This window comes from Micrasema longulum, unplaced genomic scaffold (assembly GCF_059751315.1).
Source record: "Micrasema longulum isolate JH-2025_06_02 unplaced genomic scaffold, ASM5975131v1 h1tg002552l, whole genome shotgun sequence".
Lineage (NCBI taxonomy): Eukaryota > Metazoa > Arthropoda > Insecta > Trichoptera > Brachycentridae > Micrasema > Micrasema longulum.
The window spans coordinates 172501-180754 of record NW_028279691.1 but is presented as its reverse complement, the minus strand read 5'-3'; the positions used below and the strand labels follow the sequence as shown (position 1 = coordinate 180754).

General features: G+C 53.5%; 1 non-coding gene and 1 pseudogene across 1 annotated transcript; both read left to right on the top strand.

Moving 5' to 3' along the window:
- Positions 1-587: 587 nt before the first annotated feature.
- LOC148271972 (5.8S ribosomal RNA) lies at positions 588-749 on the top strand. Its single transcript, XR_015824977.1, has one exon. It is a non-coding gene; the product is annotated as a 5.8S ribosomal RNA (ribosomal RNA).
- A 335-nt stretch (positions 750-1084) lies between these two features.
- Positions 1085-8254, top strand: part of LOC148271971 (large subunit ribosomal RNA) — an 8506-nt pseudogene continuing 1336 nt past the window's right edge.

Here is an 8254-nt window from a genome sequence, read left to right as displayed (position 1 = left end):
TGGGTAACCCGATGAAACCCCTTCGTGATAGGGATTGGGGTTTGCAATTCTCCCCCATGAACGAGGAATTCCTAGTAAAAGCGAGTCACCAGCTCGCGTTGATTGCGTCCCTGCCCTTTGTACACACCGCCCGTCGCTACTACCGATGGATGATTTGGTGAGGTCTTCGGACTGGTGCGCGGAAGCTCGTCTCGGGCATCCGACGCGTCGGAAAGTTTGACCGAATTTGATCATTTAGAGGAAGTAAAAGTCGTAACAAGGTTTCCGTAGGTGAACCTGCGGAAGGATCATTTCCTGTGAAATATAATATAAAATGAATTTTCATTCTTTTATATAGTATAAATATATTTATACACACGCGCAGAGCGCAAAATAAGCAAACACTGCGGCGGAATTTCGCCCTAGGGCGCCGCCGCGAACCGCGGACTGCCGGTGTCGCGGGAGGCGGGTCTGTCGGCCCGATTCCCGCGTCCGGCTATATTCTGTGAAAAATGTAATTTTTTTTCCGATAGAGAAAAAAGAAAAAAAACGCAACCGATAAACAATATATATATATATATATATATATATATATCATAAAACACTATTACCCTGAACGGCGGATCACTCGGCTCGTGGGTCGATGAAGAACGCAGCTAAATGCGCGTCAGAGTGTGAACTGCAGGACACATGAGCATCGACATTTCGAACGCACATTGCGGTCCGAGCAAGACTTAGTTTGTCGACGGACCACTCCTGTTTGAGGGTCGCGCACACAATGCGACCAGACTTCGCCGTCTTCTCTCTTCGGAGAGAAGATTCGGCGAGAGTGTTGCCGGTCTGTCGTCCGCCGGCGCGCGAGCGCCGGACGGACGTCCGGTTAAATTTGACTTGGCGCGCTCTCTCGGTCCCCCCGAGACGCTTTTCGAGCTAGCGACGACGCTGTGAAACCCGCCGCCGGTCCTCACGGGCCGGCGCGCGGGGGCGTTTCTTCGCGCTCTGCGTCGCGCGCGGGTACCGTGCGAAACCGGAGAGCGTTTACATTATTCATATATATGTATATTTATATATATATATATATATATATGAATTTTTTTTTTGTTGTCGACCTCAAATCAGGAGAGATCACCCGCCGAACTTAAGCATATCAGTAAGCGGAGGAAAAGAAACTAACGAGGATTCCCCGAGTAGCGGCGAGCGAAACGGGAAGAGCCCAGCGCTGAATCCTGCGGCCCAGGCGGGCCGCCGGGAAATGTAGCGTTAGGGAGGAGAGTAATATATACACGCGCGGTCATTAGTCACGGCTGCCTGTCCAAGTTCATCTTGAACGGGGCCCGCTTACCCGCAGAGGGTGCCAGGCCCGTGGTGACGGTAGCCGGCCGCGACGGTCTCTCTCCCCAGAGTCGGGTTGCTTGAGAGTGCAGCCCTAAGTGGGTGGTAAACTCCATCTAAGGCTAAATACTACCACGAGACCGATAGCGAACAAGTACCGTGAGGGAAAGTTGAAAAGAACTTTGAAGAGAGAGTTAAAGAGTACGTGAAACCGTTCAGGGGTAAACCTGTGGAACTCAAACGAGCGAACGGAGAGATTCATCGTGTCTTCCGTCGGAGCCCGCGTCCCGGCGCACACCTCCGCCCTTCGGCACTCGTTGTCGGGGCGGGGGGTGTCCGGGTGCGCAGCCGGGCTCCCGGAGCGCGTGCACTTCTCTCTCAGTATAACACCGCGACCCGTTGCGCCTCGGTCGAATGCGCCGTGCGGCTGTCCCGCCTCGCTCCGCGGGGCGGAGCCGCGGCGTCCACGGCCGGGGCGAGTTTTAAAGCGACGGTAGAGAACGAGGATCGCGTCCGCCCCTTCGGAGGGCGTCCGTCGCGTCACAGCGGCTTCCTTCTCGTGGCCCCCGGCGCCCAGTGCGTCGCGGGTGTCGCGTTTCGGATGTCCGTGGCTAGTGGCGCGCTCTCGGACGGGACGCGTCCCGGTCGGCGGTGGTTTTGTTTTGGGCACTCACAGGACCCGTCTTGAAACACGGACCAAGGAGTCTAGCATGTGCGCGAGTCATCGGGAACACTGATAAACCCAGAGGCGAAATGAAAGTGAAAGGTCGGCCTCGAGCCGGCCGCAGGGAAGATGCGCGGGCGTCGTCAGACGCCCCGCCGCATTCCCGAGGCGTTTCGAGAAAGCCCCCGTGCGATTATCGAGACGCACTGAGAGCGTACACGCTGGGACCCGAAAGATGGTGAACTATGCCTGGTCAGGTCGAAGTCAGGGGAAACCCTGATGGAGGACCGAAGCGATTCTGACGTGCAAATCGATCGTCCGAACTGGGTATAGGGGCGAAAGACTAATCGAACTATCTAATAGCTGGTTCCATCCGAAGTTTCCCTCAGGATAGCTGGCGCTCGAGAAACATGACGGAATTTATTCCGCCATTCTGACAGTCTCATCCGGTAAAGCGAATGATTAGAGGCATTGGGGCCGAAATGGCCTCAACCTATTCTCAAACTTTAAATGGGTGAGATCTCCTTCTTGCTCGAAGATGAAGTAGGAGCTCGGATGGGAGTGCCAAGTGGGCCAATTTTGGTAAGCAGAACTGGCGCTGTGGGATGAACCAAACGTCGAGTTAAGGCGCCCAATGAACGCTCATCGGAGACCATAAAAGGCGTTGGTCGCTCATGACAGCAGGACGGTGGCCATGGAAGTCGGAATCCGCTAAGGAGTGTGTAACAACTCACCTGCCGAAGCGACCAGCCCTGAAAATGGATGGCGCTGTAGCGTTCAGCCTATACTCGACCGTCGCAGGCAAGCGGGACGTTCGTGCGGTCTCGTGCCGTGCGATCGTTTTGAAGCCGCGACGAGTAGGATGGCCGCGGCGGTGTGCGCAGAAGGGTCTGGGCGTGAGCCCGCCTGGAGCCTCCGTCGGCGCAGATCTTGGTGGTAGTAGCAAATACTCAAGCGAGGTCCTTGAGGGCTGATGTGGAGAAGGGTTTCGCGTTAACAGCCGTTGCACGCGAGTTAGTCGATCCTAAGCCCTAGGAGAAATCCGATGTTGATGATGGTGTAAAGTTATATATATACATTATAATAATATCACACCCGTCGGGCGAAAGGGAATCCGGTTGCAGTTCCGGAACCCGGCTGCGGAACCGTCTTAAAAATCGTTCCCTCGCAAGAGAGTTCGTCGGGGTAACCCAAAGTGGCCTGAAGACGCCGACGGGAGATCCGGAGAGAGTTATCTTTTCTGCCTGAGCGTTCGAGCGCCCTGGAATCCCATAGCGGGGAGATAGGGCTCGGGACGCGAAGAGCATCGCCGATGCGGCGGTGTCCGGATCGGCCCCTCGGACCTTGAAAATTCAGGTGAGGGATACGCGGAGATGTCGCGCCGGCTCGTACCCATATCCGCAGCAGGTCTCCAAGGTGAAGAGCCTCTAGCCGATAGAATAATGTAGGTAAGGGAAGTCGGCAAGTTGGATCCGTAACTTCGGGATAAGGATTGGCTCTGAGGGCCGTGGCGTGTCGGGCCTGGTCGGGAAGAGGTCATCGGCCGAGACGTGGAAGCCGGGCGGGGTCTCCCCGCGCGGTGCCCTCTGGGTGCCTCGCGGGTGTGGATCTCCGTCACCCGGCGCCTCGCCTTGGCCACCCCTCGGATCTTCCTCGCTGTGTGGCACCGGCGTGTTCGCGCACGCCCGGTGACCTGTACGACCGCCGGACGACGGTCAACTCAGAACTGGCACGGACAAGGAGAATCCGACTGTCTAATTAAAACAAAGCATTGCGATGGCCCTCGCGGGTGTTGACGCAATGTGATTTCTGCCCAGTGCTCTGAATGTCAATGTGAAGAAATTCAATTAAGCGCGGGTAAACGGCGGGAGTAACTATGACTCTCTTAACCATCCTCTTAGACCATCCTCGAGAGGCTATCGAGGGCACCTCTCAAGCCTCAGCAACGACTGATGGCATTGCGGAGCTTCTTGCTTCCGCGTTTGTTCCATCAGTTTGTTCTGGGCAAAAGCAGTGGAATCCTCCTGAAGGGTTTGGATATCATGATACGGAAGAAAGTCAGAGAGTGGCTTAGACTACCTAAAGACGTTCCCATAGCGTTTTTCCATGCAGCGGTGAGAGACGGAGGGCTGGGTATCCCATGTCTCGGTCTCTCCATACCCTGCATGATATTCAATAGATTCAGGGCTCTTCAGCACTCGAATTTTCAGGCGGCTCGAGTAGCACACAACTCGGACTATGTCCAATCAAGGATCCTTAGGGCAGAGAAAGCCCTCACCAAAAATGGTATACTCTATGATAAAACTAATAAAATACAAAGTTATTGGAAATCCCTGCTCTACAGTTCTAATGACGGTTATGAACTTAGAGAGGCTTCCAATGTATCCGCTTCGACTGCTTGGGTATGCTCGGGATGTCTCGCTGTCCCAGGACGCGAGTATGTCCAAAATCTTCATGTTCGAATTAATACCCTCCCTACGCGGGTCAGAACGACCCGCGGAAGACGGGAGAACCAAAATATTAATTGCAGAGCAGGCTGCAACGCGACTGAGACCGCCGCACATGTAGTACAAGTGTGCTTTAAGACGCACGGCGGCAGAGTTCTGCGCCACGATGCGGTGGCCTCGGTCATAGCGGCGGCTCTCGTGAAGAAAGGCTTCACCGTCTCACGAGAGAGGATTTTTGACACAGAGGTAGGAAGAAGGAAGCCGGACATTATCTGTGTGAAGGGAGCGCAGGCAACTGTGATAGACGTGCAGGTGGTGAGTGGGACCGAGCCTCTTGAGACGCATCACCAGAGAAAGTGCGATTACTATGGTAGTAACCCATCTCTGGTTGATGCGATCAAAAGAGAGCTCGGTGTGAGCCAACTTAAATTCACATCTGCCACCCTCACGTGGAGAGGAATTTGGTCTCTGACATCAGCGACGGATCTGATGGCTCTTGGGATCACCCTCGGTCTGATGCGCGGCATCACAACGAGGGTGTTACAAGGGTCATCTACCAACTTTAACAGGTGGACTGCGGGCACTTCGGGTCATCGTGGAGGACAACGCGGAGGGAGCGAGACAGCGCGGCGACATGTGGACAGACCTGCCGCCCCCCGGACCGGAATCGGGTAGCAGGACATCAAGCCGAAAGACGAAGAAGGAGCTGAAGCGGCTGCTGGCTTCGGACTGCACCTTCCCCCTCCATCCTTCCAAGTCCAATCCCCCTTTCCTTGACTATTGTAAATCCCCAATTCCCCTTCCAAGCAAAACTTGTAAAAAAAAAAAAAAAAAAAAAAAAAAAAAAAAAAAAAAAAATAGCCAAATGCCTCGTCATCTAATTAGTGACGCGCATGAATGGATTAACGAGATTCTCATCTGTCCCTATCTACTTTGTCGAGTTGAAACCGAGGCGAAAGCCACCTGGCATTTTAGAACCAGAAACGCCGATTGGGAGAAATTTGGAAGGATTTTGAGAGATGAACTTGAGGATTTTAATGTGTGGGCCGTTGAGACACCAGACGAAGTGGGTAACCTCTTCAACAGAGCAGTAGTCCGGACGGCGGATCGCGCTTTGGGACGCTCCAAACCTGGCGCCGTCATCAAAACAGTTTGGTGGACGCCCCAGATTTCGCTTCTGCGTGCCAATTACCGAAGGGCGTACAGGCAGTGCGGTGACGTCAGAAAGGGAGGCCTTCCTAGCAATAGGGTGGCTGAACTCACGACTGCACTCCGCACAGCTCGGTCGACCTACCTTAAGGGCATCGCGGACGCGAAGAGGGATAGCTGGAGGAGGTGGGTCTCAGAGGTGGGTAATGCTGATCCATGGACTCTCAGTAGCGTGGTTGGGAAGACGGGTAAAGGCACGGACCGCTACCTCTCCAGTATTATTACTGGAGAGGGTGCGGAGTGCCTGGACGCCAAATCTACTCTTCTCAAGCTGCTTGAGAAACTCGTTCCTCTGGAGCCAGAGGGCGGGGAGTCGGACCATCACAGACAGATTCGCAACCTGTCTCGTCTGCCTCCTCGTCCCGAGACTGAGGGGACGAGGCCTGCTGTTGCCCCCGTTACGGAGACGGAGGTCGAGGTGGTTGTTGGAGGCCTGGGTCCGACGAAGTCCCCGGGTATTGATAGAATAACTGGGACCATTGTCAAGAATGTCTGTTGTTACGCCAAAAAGGAATTAACTTCAGTATGACCTTATGTCTAAGTAGAGGGATTTTTCCCTCAGATTGGAAGAGGGGGCTGCTCAAGATCATTCCGAAGGGCAACGACAAACCGAGATCAGATCCTGGCGCCTACCGGCCGATCACTCTCCTTCCTCTTTTGGGGAAGGTGTTTGAAAAGCTGGTGAGAGCGAGGCTTGATGCCACTCTCTCGCCACCCTGTGATCGACAGTTTGGCTTTGTCCGGAGGAAGTCGACTGAGCACGCCATAGCTTTTGCTCTGGACTGGGTTAACAACAGACAGGACAAATATGTGGTCGGTGTCTTTCTGGATATATCAGGTGCCTTCGACAATGCATGGTGGCCGATGATCCTCATGAAACTCAAGAATAGACAATGCCCTAGTTCTATTTTTCGCGTCATTGAGAATTACTTCTCTACTAGGGAAGTCTCTGTAGTTTTCGGAAATACGAGTGTCGTGAGGGTGTCCACAATGGGCTGCCCCCAGGGATCGGTCTTGGGACCGACCCTTTGGAACGTTCTCTTCGACGATCTACTTCTGCTTCCTCTTCCGGATGGGTGTACGATGGTGGCTTATGCGGATGATGCCCTGTTACTTGTCTCCGGTAGATCGAGAGCTGAGATAGAAAGGAAATGCGATATTGGAATGAGAGGAATATGTGAATGGGGTGTAAGAAACAGACTTTCGTTCTCACCTCATAAAACGATGGCGATGTTGATGAAGGGGTATCTGAATAGGGAGAGAAACCCTGTTGTGAAGATCCGAGGGAAGAATGTCAGATTTCATGACTCTGTCAGATATCTTGGGGTTCACCTTGACCGGTCTCAGTCATACCTTGGACATATCAAAATTGCCTCTGAGAAGGCAAAAAATCTGTTTTCTCAACTCCGCAGGCTGAGCTGTGCGGAGTGGGGGATCCGGTCTCCGGCCCTGCGAACGCTGTACAGAGCTACATACGTGGCGCAAGTCACCTATGGGGCTTCTGTGTGGGCGCACCGGCTAGAGGTTGGGATCGTCCGCTCCGCGCTGCTGAGTGGGCAGAGGGTCCCTTTGCTTGCGCTGACGGGGGCGTACCGCACCGTTGCGTCGGACGCTCTCCCGGTTATAGCGGGAATCTTGCCGATAGATTTGGAAGTCAGAGAGGTCATCGCCAAACGTGCCGTGAGGTCAAGGACTCCCACTGTACATCTCGGTGCAGTAGTGGAGACCTTGCGGGGACAGGTTGCTCTTAGAATGAAAGAGATGAGAGCTAGATCGATCCTCAAGTGGCAAGAGAGATGGGATGTTGGCATAACCGGAAGATGGACATGGTCGTTTATGCCAGACCTGGAGGACAGGATGAGCAAAAGCTTCTTGGTGTTTGACCACTACACTGCGCAAATGGTCTCGGGTCACGGGGAGTTCAGGGACAGGCTGCATAAGCTTGGCCTTGCCTCTGATCCGGGCTGTGCGTGCGGTGTGGGAAACCAATCAGCGGAGCACATCCTGTGGCACTGTGAGATTCTGAAGGATGAGAGAGATTGCATGTTGGGAAGCTTGAGTGGAGTCACTCTTCCGGCTTGGAACGTTGACCTTTTGGCCAACGTTACTAACTTTAAAGCCTTCCAACGGTTTGTGGGTTCCTGGGTGTCCAGGTGGGAGGAACTGAGGCGTCCGACGGATTAATACAGGCGTATTGCTTCTGGTCGCTGTGTGTGTGTGTGTGTGGCTCGTGCGTGTCTGGTCGAGGCGGAGGCGAAGTTCTGACTGTCCTGTGCCGTACACTCCCCATCAGGGGGTGGAATGGTCAGTGGAATCCCTCCGGTCCCCGTTTCGGGAGTCTTCCCTTGGCCCTATTTTTGAATACCCTTGTTTGTTTCGTTTTTATGTTTATACATCGTACTTTTGTACTATTATTGTTTTCTCCATTTATTTTGAATTTCTGTATCAACTGTTATGTATCTCAACTGCTTTATTATAATGTGTTTAAAATGTAAAGATAAAAAGAATAAAATAAAAAGGAAAAAAAATGACTTCCTGAACGGGGACACTGGGGTGAGACCATAAGGGTGGGGACGGCGTGCGGTTTATTGACTGCATACTGCCCCTGCTCTTACTGACTTAA